The sequence below is a fragment of the Pituophis catenifer genome, unplaced genomic scaffold, assembly GCF_029215685.1.
Source record: "Pituophis catenifer annectens isolate HBS135680 unplaced genomic scaffold, rPitCat1.0.hap2 SCAF_6, whole genome shotgun sequence".
Taxonomy (NCBI): domain Eukaryota; kingdom Metazoa; phylum Chordata; class Lepidosauria; order Squamata; family Colubridae; genus Pituophis; species Pituophis catenifer.
The window spans coordinates 3,216,467-3,230,334 of NW_027256886.1; the positions used below are offsets into that span (position 1 = coordinate 3,216,467).

Genomic DNA, 13,868 nt, shown 5'->3' on the forward strand with positions numbered 1-13,868 from the left:
TTGCTTAATGGTTGCCATTATTTACGATTATAATTCTGGGCTCAATAATGGTTGTAAGTTGACAACTACCTGTAGGTCCTTTTCAGTTTTTATCATCTGTGTACCATAAGTATCCCTGGTAACTATTAACTATGATTTTCAAAGTGGTATTTGATTTGTCCAAACTCTATCATATAATTATTTTTCCTCGGATCTCCACCTCAACCATCCTGTTCTGAAGTCCACATGAACTCCATCTAAGATCCAGGTGTCAGAATGTTCCTGGTGATACCTCCTCTACCCAATGTCAAAACTAGAAATAAGAATTCAGTTCTGAGACTGTCTTCCTGTCCCTCCTTCCTATTCTTCTACTTCTATCTCTACTTGTGATCATCTTGATTATCCTAGAAATAATCAAAAGAGACTGCAGAATACAAATGATTTAAAATCTAAATAGGACAAGTAATCAAACTTAAGTGGTTCAGAAACAGGAGGCTTGACTTTTTGTCTATTTTGAATGGCCGATTTTGCTGAGGACTGGCTGCTTGCCCTGTCTCCCAGCTGATGACTTAGCACATGGCTTCAGAGCTCAGATCTGGAGATTTCTTGTGAACTGCAGCTGTCCAGAGGATCTTGAGGGTCAATTTCCCAAGAGCATTTTTTTTTCTTTTATTATTTTTAACATTTTATATTTTAAATTACTAACATTACAAACAACATATACAATATTTCACCCTGTGCTATACATAAGAAAGGAAGATTTGGTTCTTCGGATATATCCTCATGATCGCCAAAATCCACGTTCTCGGGGTACAGGTACCGAAGCATCCAATTTTCCCAGCGCATAGTCCACAAATGGTTTCCAAATTTTCCAGAAAATGTCTTCTTTATAGTCACCATTTCTAATTTTAATATCACATGTCATTTTATCATTTAAAGCTAATTTCCACATTTCACAATACCATTCTTCTATTCTAAAATTCACATCTAATTTCCAATATCTGGCTATTATAATTCTACCCATTATAATCATAATTCTAATCAATTCTTTCTCATATTTTGTTGGTTCTATTTCCTTAATTATCAACAGTAATATAGTTTCTGGTCTCAATATTATTGCTTTCCCCATCATTTCAAATATCATTTCCTCCAATTGTTGCCAAAACTTTTTAACTTTATCACATTTGTACCACATATGTTCATAAGTCCCTAATTCCATATCACATCTCCAACATTGTTTACTAATTTTTTTATCCATCAATGACAATCTTAATGGAGTCAAATACCATTTCCAAACAACCTTATAATTATGCTCTTTAATCCTTACAGATAAAGTCTTCATAATTCTACTCTTCCAATTCATGTTCCAATCTAAATCTGATATTTTAATATTAAGTTCTTTTTCCCAATTCATCTTCATCACCAGATGAAGCCAGATTAAAGAATTGGAAAATCAATTTTTGCTTACTAAAGAAAATTTTTTTTTGGAGGAATTAAATTTGCTAAAAAATAAATTGATAGAAGAAGATATAGAATTGGTAAAAAAGAATATGAGATATTTAAATAGGAATTTTTTTGAATTTAGCAATAAAAACTCTAAGTTATTGGCAAGGATGGTGAAAAATAAAAGAGAGAAGAGAGAAACTGGAGCCTTGATAGATGATAAGGGTATAAGACGCTATAAAAAATTAGAAAAATGTGAAGTGGTCAGGAACTTTTTTCAAAATTTATATTCGAAAAAATTAATTGATCGGGGAAAACTGAGAAGCTATTTAGAAAAACATGTTGTGAAAATTGACCAAACATATAAAGATTTAATGGAAGAAGATATGACACAAGATGAGATTAATGGAGTAATACAAAAAATAAAATTAGGGAAAGCTCCAGGTGAAGATGGATTACCTGCTGAGTTTTATAAAGAATTTAAGGAAATAATAATACCAAAATTGCAAAAACTATTTAACGGAATTTTACATGGTGGAGAAGTTCCGTTGTCATGGAACAGAACGGTGATATCTATAATCCCTAAACCAGATAAAGACTTAGAAAGGATTGAGTCCTATCGGCCCATCTCTTTAATTAATCAAGATGCAAAGATATTTACTGCCATTATAAATAATAGATTAAGTAGATTTATAGATAGATATATAAGTTATAACCAAGTAGGTTTTGTGAAGGGTAGATACATGAGTGATATTGTCAGAAGAGTATTAAATATTATAGATGTTGCTGAATATAATGCTGATAAAATAGGTATAATATCATTAGATATTTTCAAAGCTTTTGACTCTGTACAATGGGAAACTATTAAAACAATTGTTGAGGTACTAGGTTTTGGTAATAAGTTTATACATGTTATTTCAAAACTGTATCAAAAAAGTAGTGCAAGAGTGAAGGTGAATGGAAGGCTGACAGAAGAGATAAGATTGGAAGCGGGTACAAGACAAGGATGTCCCCTGTCTCCAACATTATTTTTATTAGTTATGGAAATTTTGACTAAAATGATAGAAAAAGATGAAGAATTGGAAGGGTATAAGGGATATAAGATAAATCTGTATGCGGATGATACTTTGATTATTTTGAAAGATATAGAGAAAGATTTGAAAAGGATACATAAGCATTTAGAAGAATTTGAGGAAATGACAGGTTTGAAAATAAATTGGTCAAAATCTGAATTATTAATGAATAATTATGGTAAGGAGTGGGAGAATATGCAAGAACAACTTGGGATAAGGATTAAAAAAACATTGAAATATTTGGGTATAACACTTTCACTCAAAGTTAAAGAAATGAAAAAATTAAATTATGATGTGGTGATGAATGAAATTGAGAAAAAGATAGATAAATATAAAATGATAAAGTTGTCTTGGTTTGGTAGAATTGCAATGTGTAAGATGATGTTGTTGCCAAAGTTTAATTTTTTATTTGAGATGTTACCGTTAAACTTGACAGAGAAAGATATTGAAGGATATCAGAAGAAATTGGATAAATTTTGTAATGGTGGGAAAAGACCTAGATTAGTGAAGAAAATGTGGTATCAAAATCAAAAGGAAGGTGGATTAGGAATCCCCAAACTACTCAATTATTATTGGGCTTATGCTATTCGGACTGTGGTAAAAATATTTAAAGGTGAAGATAGTCATTGGAGAGATTTAGAATTAAAGGACATCAAGAGATTTGGCTCAACATGGTTTTTAGATAAAGCAAAATCAAAATGTGTAATTAATAGCTATTGGTTAAAGGGACTGAGTAAAATTTGGAACAAATTTGTTAAAATTTTAATTCCAGATATAATTTTCTTAGGGAAGACAATTGAAAATTGGCCGATTAAAACTAATATAAGTCGTGATAGGGTAATGGAAGATGAAAATATACAAACTATAATAGATTGGTTAAAAACTTCAGAAAATGAAAGGAGGAAAAAAGAAATCATTGAAAAATTGGGTTTAGGCTGGTTTGAAAAAATACAGATAGAAAAATGGACTAAGAAGGTAAGGGACAATTGTTCGATAAGTAGAAGTAAAACTGAATTTGAATATTTAGTATTCCAAATTATGAAAGATGAAATTGGGCTAAAGGGACTCGTTAGTAAAATATATAAGATTATAAATTTTGATGGAAAACCAAGAGCATTCTTTGAGGCTTTGAAAATCCCAGCCCAAGCTTTATCAGTTGGAGAACTGACGTACTCAGAAGCTGGAGCAGTGGTGGGTTGCTACCGGTTCATCCCAGTTTGGGCGAATCGGTAGCGGCGGCGGTGGGAGGCTCCGCCCAACCACCCAGACATCATCAAAAATGTTCCGCGCATGCACAGAACCTTCTGTGCATACGCAGAAGTACCGCGCGCTCGCAAAGCGAGTGTGTGCACCAGTGTGCTACTGATAGCGAACCGGTAGTGCTGGGATTTGAAACCTATTACTGAGCTGGAGCATCTTCAGTTAGTCATTTTCCTACTAGAGGTCTGCTCCTGGTAAACTAGGCAAACAAAGAACACGATGGCTGGACACAATCAAAACTGACACCAACCAGAGCACAAAAAAACTCAAAGATGTATTGGAAAAAAATGAGGAACCATCCATAGAAGAAGATGTAATTAAAAAAAAAAGATTGTGCAGAAATGGATAGGTTAACATTGAAGATAAAAGATAAAGAAGATACAAAATACTTTCAAACATGGGATTTATTCTATCAATAGTTGGATAATAGAAGTAGAAATTAGAAATTTGGAAAAAATACTATTATGTATGGTTTATGTTTAATATATTATTATATTATATACTATTACGTTAAGCAAATGCACCCAGACATTACGCTGTTCATAAAGTATTAATGTATGTTAAGGAAAATATATAAATAAATTGTTTAAAAAAAACCCCTCAAAGAAATAGTGCAAGATTGGAAGCTGTGGAAAGATCTGGCCATAGAATCGCCAAGTTGGACATGACTAAATGGATAACATGTCATGAACCAGAATTTTTAAATCCTACATGATGGGTATCTGTGTTTGCTCCCCTTTGCAGCCATAAATAACTCCTTATGTCTCTTTAAAGAGGGTGAGTCTATAGTCTATATAGTCTATATAGTCTATAGTATATATATAGGTCTTTGGCTATTCGGGTTTTCTCCCGCGTAAAATTGGAGGTGTCTTGGCAACGTTTCGACGAAGTATATATAGTATATATAGTCTATAGTATATATCAGTGATGGCTAACCTTTTTGCCATCGTGTGCCAAAAGCGGGGGCGGGGAGAGTGCGGGGGGTTGAGCACGTGCATGCCCACACCCATAATTCAATATGCCCCGCCCCCCCATGCATGCACGTGCGACGTCCCCACGCGACCCCCGCTTTTGCCATGCGATGGCCCGGTGGGCCCAGTAGGCCTGTTTTTTGCCCTCCCCGGGCTCCAGAGGCTTTCTAGGAGCCCAGGGAGGGCGAAAACGGTCTTCCCCACCCTCCTGGCCCGTTTTCTGATTTCTTGTGGGCCCGAAAAGCCCAAAAATCAGCTGGCTGGTGTATGCATGCATGCTGGAGCTGAGCTAGGGCAATGCTCGCGTGCCCACAAATATGGCTCCACGTGCCACCTGTGGCACGCGTGTCATAGGTTCGCCATCACAGGTATATATAGTATGCATGACTAAACAAAGAATTACTGGACCAACATTATCAGCTATCTGATCTCTTCTTCATATCCTGAGAACCTGCTTGCTAATCTCTTGCGATGACAGCCAGCAAAGTTTCCCAAATCCATGTCCTCAAAGTAGGTTGGGCATTTTCTTGCTACACAGTTGCTGCCCTGATTCAAAGGCATGAAGTTTAATGGTGCAAGATCTGGCAGTAAATAAAGAGCTCCAATTTACACAACTTCTCCAGTACTTAATTTTAAGGAGGACTTAACTAGGGATTAGGACAGACGGTACATCCCCTCATCGTGCCATTCCTTCTTTGCCTCAGTTTCCAACCAACCATATGGGTGTTGTTGATATTGAGACTCTGGAAAGAGTGCAGAGAAGAGCAGCAAAGATGATTAGGGGACTAGAGACTAAAACATATGATGAACAGTTGCAGGAGCTGGGCATGGCTGGTCTAGTGAAGAGAAGGACCAGGGGAGACATGATAGCAGTCTTCGAACATTTGAGGGGCTGCCACAGAGAGGAGGGGGTCAAGCTATTCTCCAAAGCACCTGAAGGCCAGAGAAGGAATAATGGATGGAAACTGAACAAGGAGAGGTTTAACCTAGAAATAAGGAGAAATTTCCTGATGGTGAGAACGATCAACCAATGGAACAGAAGTTGCTTTCAGACGTTGTGGGAGCTTCATCTGTAGAGGCTTTCAAGAAGAGATTGGACTGCCATTCGTTCGCTCGTGCATGCACACTTCTGCTCATGACTTGCTTAATGGCTGCCATGATTTATAACTATAATTTTGGTGACCCACAGCATTTGCTTAATGACCATCACAAAATGGGTGACAGAATCAGGACAGTCACATTTATGACCCATTTATGACTGCCATGACTTGTAATTATAATTCAGAGCTCAATTATGGCATTAAGTCATGTACTATATGTAGATTCTTTTATGTTTTTATTCTCTTTTGTATCTCTGTACCATAAGTATCGATGGAGTCTATTATCTATGACTTTCAAAGCTGCAGGCAATCATATAATTACTTTTATTCATATCTCCACCCAAAGCATCATGTGTATTGTATGGAGCCGGACGATGACTGCGGTTTCTGGCCCTTCCCAGCTTTCGTGAGAGGGCAGCTGGTGTTAACATCTGGCCTCGAAATGGCTTAAGACTCCATCCACTGCTGTGAGAGAGCAGTGGAATTTATTGAATTTATTGACTTGGAATTGATTGAATGTCCCTTCCCAGACTTTGGACTATCTGGATTACCCCCAGGCCGTGGACTTCCCCCAGATTAATTAATTAATTAACTGATTGATTAGATGTATTCACCAACAGAACTTCTTATTCTGCGAGACTCCCCCCTCTCGCAGGTGTGGCCCTCCACTTTATCAAGGGCCTACCTTTATGACGGGCTTTGGCACCCCGAGAGGTGGCATGCTGCAAAAAGGGGATTGAGGGGTTTTTTAGGGAAACTTTTTGATAGATTTTTAAGGGATTTTAAGGGGTGGGAGGGTTGTGTGGGTTTGGGGGTTAACCCACGGGGGGAGGGGTCCGGCCCAGCTGTGAGTAGGGCCATGGAGGGTGTGGATTCCGGGGGTAAGGGGGACATTAGAGTCCATTCTGTCGAGGGCAGAAGAAGAGCAACAAAGGTTCTGGAGGCTAAACTGTATGATGAACAGTTAAGGGGACTAGATATGTCTAGCCCAAGAGTCGGCAACCTTAAACACTCAAAGAGCCACAAAGGTCCTAACCGGAAGCCCCCCGTTCAATTCTGGAGCCGACCAGAAGTCCGGTTCCTCTACCTTAGAGTCTCCTCCTAGCACGGCATCCCTTTCCCTCTGCTGACCAGATCTGGTTCCCCTACCATAGAGTCTCCTCCTAGCATGGTGTCTTTTTTCTCTCTACCTGTCCTAACTGAAAGCTCTATCAAATTGTGGAGTCGACCGGCAACAGGGAGCTGCAGCAGAGGGATTAAAGAGCCACATGTGGCTCCAGAGCCACGGGTTGCTGATCCCTGGTCTAACCTAATGAATAGAAGGCTTCGGGGTGACATGATAGCTATCTTTCGCTACTTGAGAGTTAGGGTTAGGAAGGAGAAGGAGGAAGCACTCACAGGAAGGAGGAGTTCGACTCATTATCCAAAGCACCGGGGGGCCGGACAAGAAACAATGGGTGGAAACTGGTTAAAGAGAGATCCAGTCTGGAACTAAGAGAAATTTCCTAATGGTAGGAATAATTAATGAGTGGAACAGCTTATTTCCCAGAGCTGCAGGTGCTCCATTGCTGGAATTCTTCAAGAAAAGATTGGACACCCTATTGTCAGGGATGCAATAAGGTCTCTGCCTTGGGTAGGAGTTTATTTATTTTATGTAGTTTGTCAAACATGTATGAGATAACAGGTATAAATATAAACATGGACATGAACACATGAAATGAGTACAAATAAATGGGAACAGTAGGACAGGGACGGTAGGCACACTGGTGCGCTTATGCACGCCCTCTTTATGGACCTCTTAGGAATGGACTGAGGTCAACAGTAGACAGTCTAAGGCTAAAGTTTTGGGGGTTTGGGGATGAAACCACAGAGTCAGGTAGTGCATTCCAGGCGTTGACTACTCTGTTGCTGAAGTCATATTTTCTGCCATCGAGTTTGGAGCGGTTTACCTTGAGTTTGTATCTATTGTTGTTTGTATTGAGTTTGTATCTATTGTTGTATCTCTTGTATAGTTGGACTAGAAGATCTCCAAGGTCCCTTCCTGCATGATGATTCTATGATTCAATGAGTCCTGAATCAAGAAAATTGCTTAGCGCATTGTAAGCCGCCCTGAGTCTCAGGAGAAGGGCGGCATATAAATCAAATTAAAAAAAAAAAAAGAGGCTCTTGTTAGCTTGTTCTTTGGACTGGCAAGAGATGAGTGAAGATTTTCTCCAACAGACTTTGAGAGTGTGAGATATGCGGAAGACTAGTTTAGAGGTTTAGCCAACTAAATGACATAAAGGGACCACCATTTAATTAAGACTGGAATAAAGAAACACCATAAAAGAAAATATCAATATCCTTCTTTTATATAAAGAACTCAGATATCTGAGACATTCATGAGTAACCATTAAAGACATAAAAGAATATGCACCATTTTTACTGACAACAAGATGCCTGCCCATAATATTTATGATACATAATTGTAATACAACCTCTGCAACACAAAGGTTTCATTACAATAATATTTAATGTTACACAATTTACTAGCTATTTCAACTTCACATAAACAATTATATTTATATCATACATCTGTGAAGCCTTATTGGTTGAGATCATCAGAAGGTGTTTTAATAAGCAGAGAATATAAAGGGGACATCCAAGAGGAGAACGGAAGAACATTCATGAAAATAGTAAAAGGGGGGGGGGAAAGGCTACGCGGCATTTTTACAGCAGCCACTCAAAGTTGGAAAAAGGAGAAGGCAGGAGAATGTTGACGCTACTATTATTCTTTATAACTGTGATTCTATGCTTGGTTCTTCTCTTTCTGAAACTGTTCAGAAAACACAAAGACCATCCCCCAGGACCTTCTTCAATTTCTTTGCTAAAAAGAATGCTGTTGGAAAGGAGTATCTTGTCTGAGAAGACATTAATGGAGGTATGTCTTTTAAAATGCTATTTGAATAAGAATTGAGAGAAGAGGATCTTGATAGAATTGAACATTGGACTACTAGTCCCAACAAATGGTGTTCAATAGTGAGTAATGTAACAGTAACAGAGTTGGAAGGGACCTTGGAGGTCATCTAGTCCAACCCCCTGCTCACGCAGGAGACCTGTACTAGGGATTCGAACCGCTGAACTGCCGACCTTTCTGATAGACAAGCTCAGTGTCTTAGCCACTGAGCCACCTAATGTGAGGTATGTTTATTTACGCAAGTACATGGGAATGAGGTAGGCAGATTCAACAGTAGTACTTGTGAGAAGGACTGGGTGTCCCAGTAGACCACAAAATAAACATGACTCAGCGGTATGCTACAATTGTTACAACAACCAATGCAGTTTTGGGCTGCATCAACAGAGCTATAGTTGTTACAGGTGTTATGCCTTATATGCAGCTGTATCATTCCTCTCTATTGTAGTTGTTTCCTGTATCACATTGCCACTCTAGATTCATCTCTATTGTTCCTGTGATGCATTTCCTGTTCCTGTTGTATTACTCACTTGCTAATAAAATGGCTTCTGCACAGTGAGGGCTTGTAGTCAATGGTGAAATCCTCCATGGTTTGCCACCTGTTCGCTGCCTGCAAATGTGCAGTGCATGCCAAATGCACGCTGTACACACGAGCATGCACAATGTGCACCAAACACATACTTTGCACAGAAAAAGGAGGCTTAAGAAGGCAAGTAGAACAATGAGGGGGGGGGGACAGCTATGCCACATGATTTAGATTCGCTAGATAGCAGTATTTCATGCTTTCTAGTGAATCTAAATCACGCGGCAGAGCTGATCATTGGAAATACCAGTTTGGACAAACCGGTAGCTTTTTTTTACTGCCGGTTCACCCGAACCAGTGCGAACCAGTAGCATTTCACCCCTGCTTGTAGTGTGCTTACTTACTCTACCTGAAATATGGTGTCAGAAGCATCTAAATGTATGCTACCTCTATACATTTAATGCATACCAGTCTAGAACCTGTGATCCTATCCTGGAAGCCAAGCATTTGACAAAAAAAAAACTCAGCATCATGGCAGCTGCTAACAGCATACCACTGCCTGAGGCAATGAGGATGAGTGGAAGTTGTAGCAGTAACTAGGACAACTTCAGAGCAGAGTTTGAGGATTACTCCCTAAACCACAGGGTTAAATGATAAGCCAGCAGCAGTGCAAAGCAGCGGTACTGAGAAGGTTGATGGGCAGCGAATGCCTCCATTTTTACAAGCATAATTTAACCCTTACAGAGGAGCAAAAGAGTGATACTAAAACCATCCTAGATGACTTAAAAGTCTTTTTGAGGCCCTCTAAAATGTCATATATGAAAGATATATATTTGGCAGCTGTAAGCAAGAAGAAGGTGAAGCAATAGACAGTTTTGTCACACCGCTAAGAGAAAAAGCTGCAAGCTGTGAGTATGGCTCTCTGAGAGATGAACCTATTCATGATAGGTATCACTAGTGAAAGCACACTAGTGCTAGTACCGATAGTTCTCGGTATCACTAGTGAAAACACACACTGCCGCCTTTTGAGGGAACATACTGTAATTTAAATTTACAAGTGGCAATTGAGATATGTCGTACCACAGAACTTACTGACAAATGAATGAAAGCTTTAAAGCAGGATAAACAGATTGACAGTGTCAATGCAGCCTCCAAACAACAGCTAAACACGAAGCACCACCTATTATCTACAGAGAAAATAAGTAGGTGAAAAGTCAAGCCTCTTCGTCTTCTCTTTATGGCAGCATTAGAATGCTGACATCGAAACTCTGCCCTGTGTAATGAAACATAATAGTTTGCAGTAAGGTGCAAATTAGGTGAAGCATGGGGAAAAAAAAGCTTTCCACAGTCCATAGATCCTGGAAAATACCATGCTCATTCCTACAATTCAACCTTTTCTGGCAACTTTCCCCACCAAACTAATTTGGTGGAAAAAAAGCGCTGTACAGTTGCTACTACTACAGCTATGCTGTCAATGTCATCCATTGATTAAGGCCACAAATATAAATATGACTGATATGTAAAAATAATAACATAGAAGCATTTACCTTCTGTGTTCCAAACTGCAGCTGGCACATCAATATGGGAAAATTTACTCTCTGTGGCAAGGGAATTATCATATTGTAGTCTTCTCTGGATACAAAATTGTGAAAGAAACATTAATTGACCATTCAGATGACTTTGTTGATCGCCCATTCACACATTTCCTTGTGACTATCACCAAAAAACTGGGTAAGTTTGCCCAAACAAGTTGGGATTACAATGTTTTCTTGATTTATACTTACAGGGCCAATACTCAGGTTTTCAATTAAAATATTGAGCATTAGAGATGTCAGCATGATCCAATCTGAGTCAGTCGCTGGGACCAGAGTTCTAGTCTTCCAAACTTTCAGACTTGTGCTGAACCTAGGGGTGGGATTCAGCCGGTTCGAACCGGTTCGGGCGAAATGGATGCTAATTTTACATCTGGTTCACCGAACTGTAATTTCAAGGACTGGCTGGCCCCATCCACCCCTCCCCTCCCCTCCCCTCCCCTCCCCTCCCAGGAGTCTGCACGCAGCCCATTTTGGATGCCATGTAAGTCCCACACAGAGGCTCTGGGAGGGCGAAAAATGGGCCTCCCGGAATTTCTGGCAGTCTGGAAACAGGCCTGTTTCCGGCCTCCAGAGGGCTACCAGAGCCCGGGGGAAGCCGTTTTTGCCCTCCCAGAGGCTCAAGGAAAGCCTCCGGACCTTGGGGAGGGTGAAAATGCCCCCCCCTGCCATGGTGCAGGAGGCTGAGTAGGCCAGGCCCACCCAGGAACTGGGCAGAGAATCAGTTGCTAATTTTTTTCTGGAGAGAATAGTTCCCTGAAATGAACTATTGCCCTGAATATGTCAACAATGTTGTAAAGCAAGGTGATTGCTACATCTGTGCTTTGATAAGAGTTGTGGTGGTACAGTGGTTAGAATGCAGCAATAATTAGGAGATTATTTGTTAACTCATAGGAATGACAGGATCAGAAAACAAGAGGCATTTAAGAGACCAAATCAAGGAAAAGTATAACTTATATGAACTAAAGCAAGAGTCAGCAACCTGTGGCTCTGGAGTCGCATGTGGCTCTTTCATCCCTCTGCTGCAGCTCCTTGTCACTCAAAATATGTGTCACAACCAGGGGTGGGTTCTACTTACCTTTACTACCGGTTCGCAATTGGAAGCTTCTGCGCATGCGCAGATCGTCCATGATGACATCCAGGCAGGTGGGTGGAGCCTCCCGCCGCTTTTACTAGCCTCCCACCCGCCAGACCCACAGAGAGGGTCTCCTCAGGGTGCCATCGGCCAAATTATGTCTGCTGGCGACACCCAGGGGGAGGGCCTTCTCTGTGGGAGCCCCTGCCCTTTGGAATGAACTGCCCCCAGAAATTCGTAAAATCTCTGATCTCCATGTATTTCGCTGTGCCCTCAAAACCTTGTTGTTCAGCCAGGCGGGGCTATCAGTATAAAGATTTTAATTGGTTTTTAAAATGGGATTTTAAATTTGGGGTTTTATAACTGAGTCTTTTATTTAAAAATTTTAATTACTTTTAAATTTTGTCTGTCTTGTGCTTTTAATCAGGCTGTACACTGCCCTGAGTCCTTTGGGAGAAGGGCAGTATAGAAATAAAATAAAATAAATAAATAAATAAATAAAATAATAAATAGATGTCCAAAGGGTTTTGTGGCTCCCGGTGTTTTCTTTTCTGTGGGAAATGGGTCCAAATGGCTCTTTGAGTGTTTAAATAAAAAAATAAATAAAATAATAAATAGATGTCCAAAGGGTTTTGTGGCTCCCGGTGTTTTCTTTTCTGTGGAAAACGGGTCCAAATGGCTCTTTGAGTGTTTAAGGTTGCCGACCCCTGAACTAAAGGATATATAAATATATGGCCAACCTATAATTTTATTTATGATAGGATTTTTATTTCAGGGGTTTCTGTCATAAGAAAGTAAATTATAAGAGGCATTATAAGAATTAAATTATAAGAGATATTATAATAAACAGGTTATAAATTATAAATATGTTATAATCTATAGAATTGGAAAGAACTGAACTCCCAAACTTGAAAAAAGAGCTGTCATGTGGGACTGCACTAGCCCATTTATTTGCACATAATCAGGGGGAATTCTGTACTGTTGCTCCTTCTATATAAATCAAGATTTTTCTATGTTACTAGGAATCTAGATTTTTCCATTTATTAATAAACTGAGAGGTTATTCCCCCATGTTTCCATTTTTGGAAGAATGGACTACACCTGAGTGTCAAAACTGGGCAGACAGGGATTGGATTCTTAAGTGCAGGAGCAGAAATTAGAGCTATTTTCTAGAAGACAAACCATATTGCTTCTCAGATCTACCATTTTCAGCTTAGTGCTTTGCTGGCAATCTGCCATAAATTGTTAGGGGGTCAGGGGGAAGAGGAAGAGGCAACTGGCATGTAGAGGGTAGAGATGGGCCAAAGTGGACGGGGTGAAAGATTTGACAGAAGCCAGTGGTGTGGGAACCAGCCTATTCCAGTCGTCAAGGCTTCAAGGCCAAGGCGCTTGGGAAAGGAATGCGGACTGCAACAAGTGGTTCCCAAAACACCCATGGGCCTACCGCTGGACAAAGACCAACTGACCAGAGAGAAGAGAAAATTCTGTAATTCTTTGTGCGGGAAATTTAGTTCTAGCCTGCTTTCGCTGCAACCACTAATCCTTAGTAAAAGAACCTAACGCTTCAAATGAATGGAATCGAGGCTCTTTCTTTCCTAAGGACCTAGCTGGGGCAAGCCTGACATTGCTTTTGTATTAATTGTTGAGCCATTTTTTCCCCCTTTTTGTTCCTTGATGGTTCAGGTATTGCGTTTTCAAACGGCCACACCTGGTTGCAACAAAGACAAGTGAGTGTTGTTACCATGAGGAAATTAGGCCTGGGGAAAAAAAGGCCTGGAATGCCATATACAAGCAGAGGTCGAGAGGTTTTTGGAAGACGTTAGAGGTAAACAAGGTATGTAATAATCCCAAATGATGTTGCTATATGACTCAGTCTGCAGGGTTTTTTTTTTCCAGTGGT

The 13,868-nt window shown here is 39.8% G+C and overlaps 1 pseudogene; it reads left to right on the forward strand.

Moving 5' to 3' along the window:
* LOC139318277 (cytochrome P450 2J5-like) overlaps positions 1–13,868 on the forward strand; it is a 77,352-nt pseudogene that overhangs the window by 44,087 nt on the left and 19,397 nt on the right.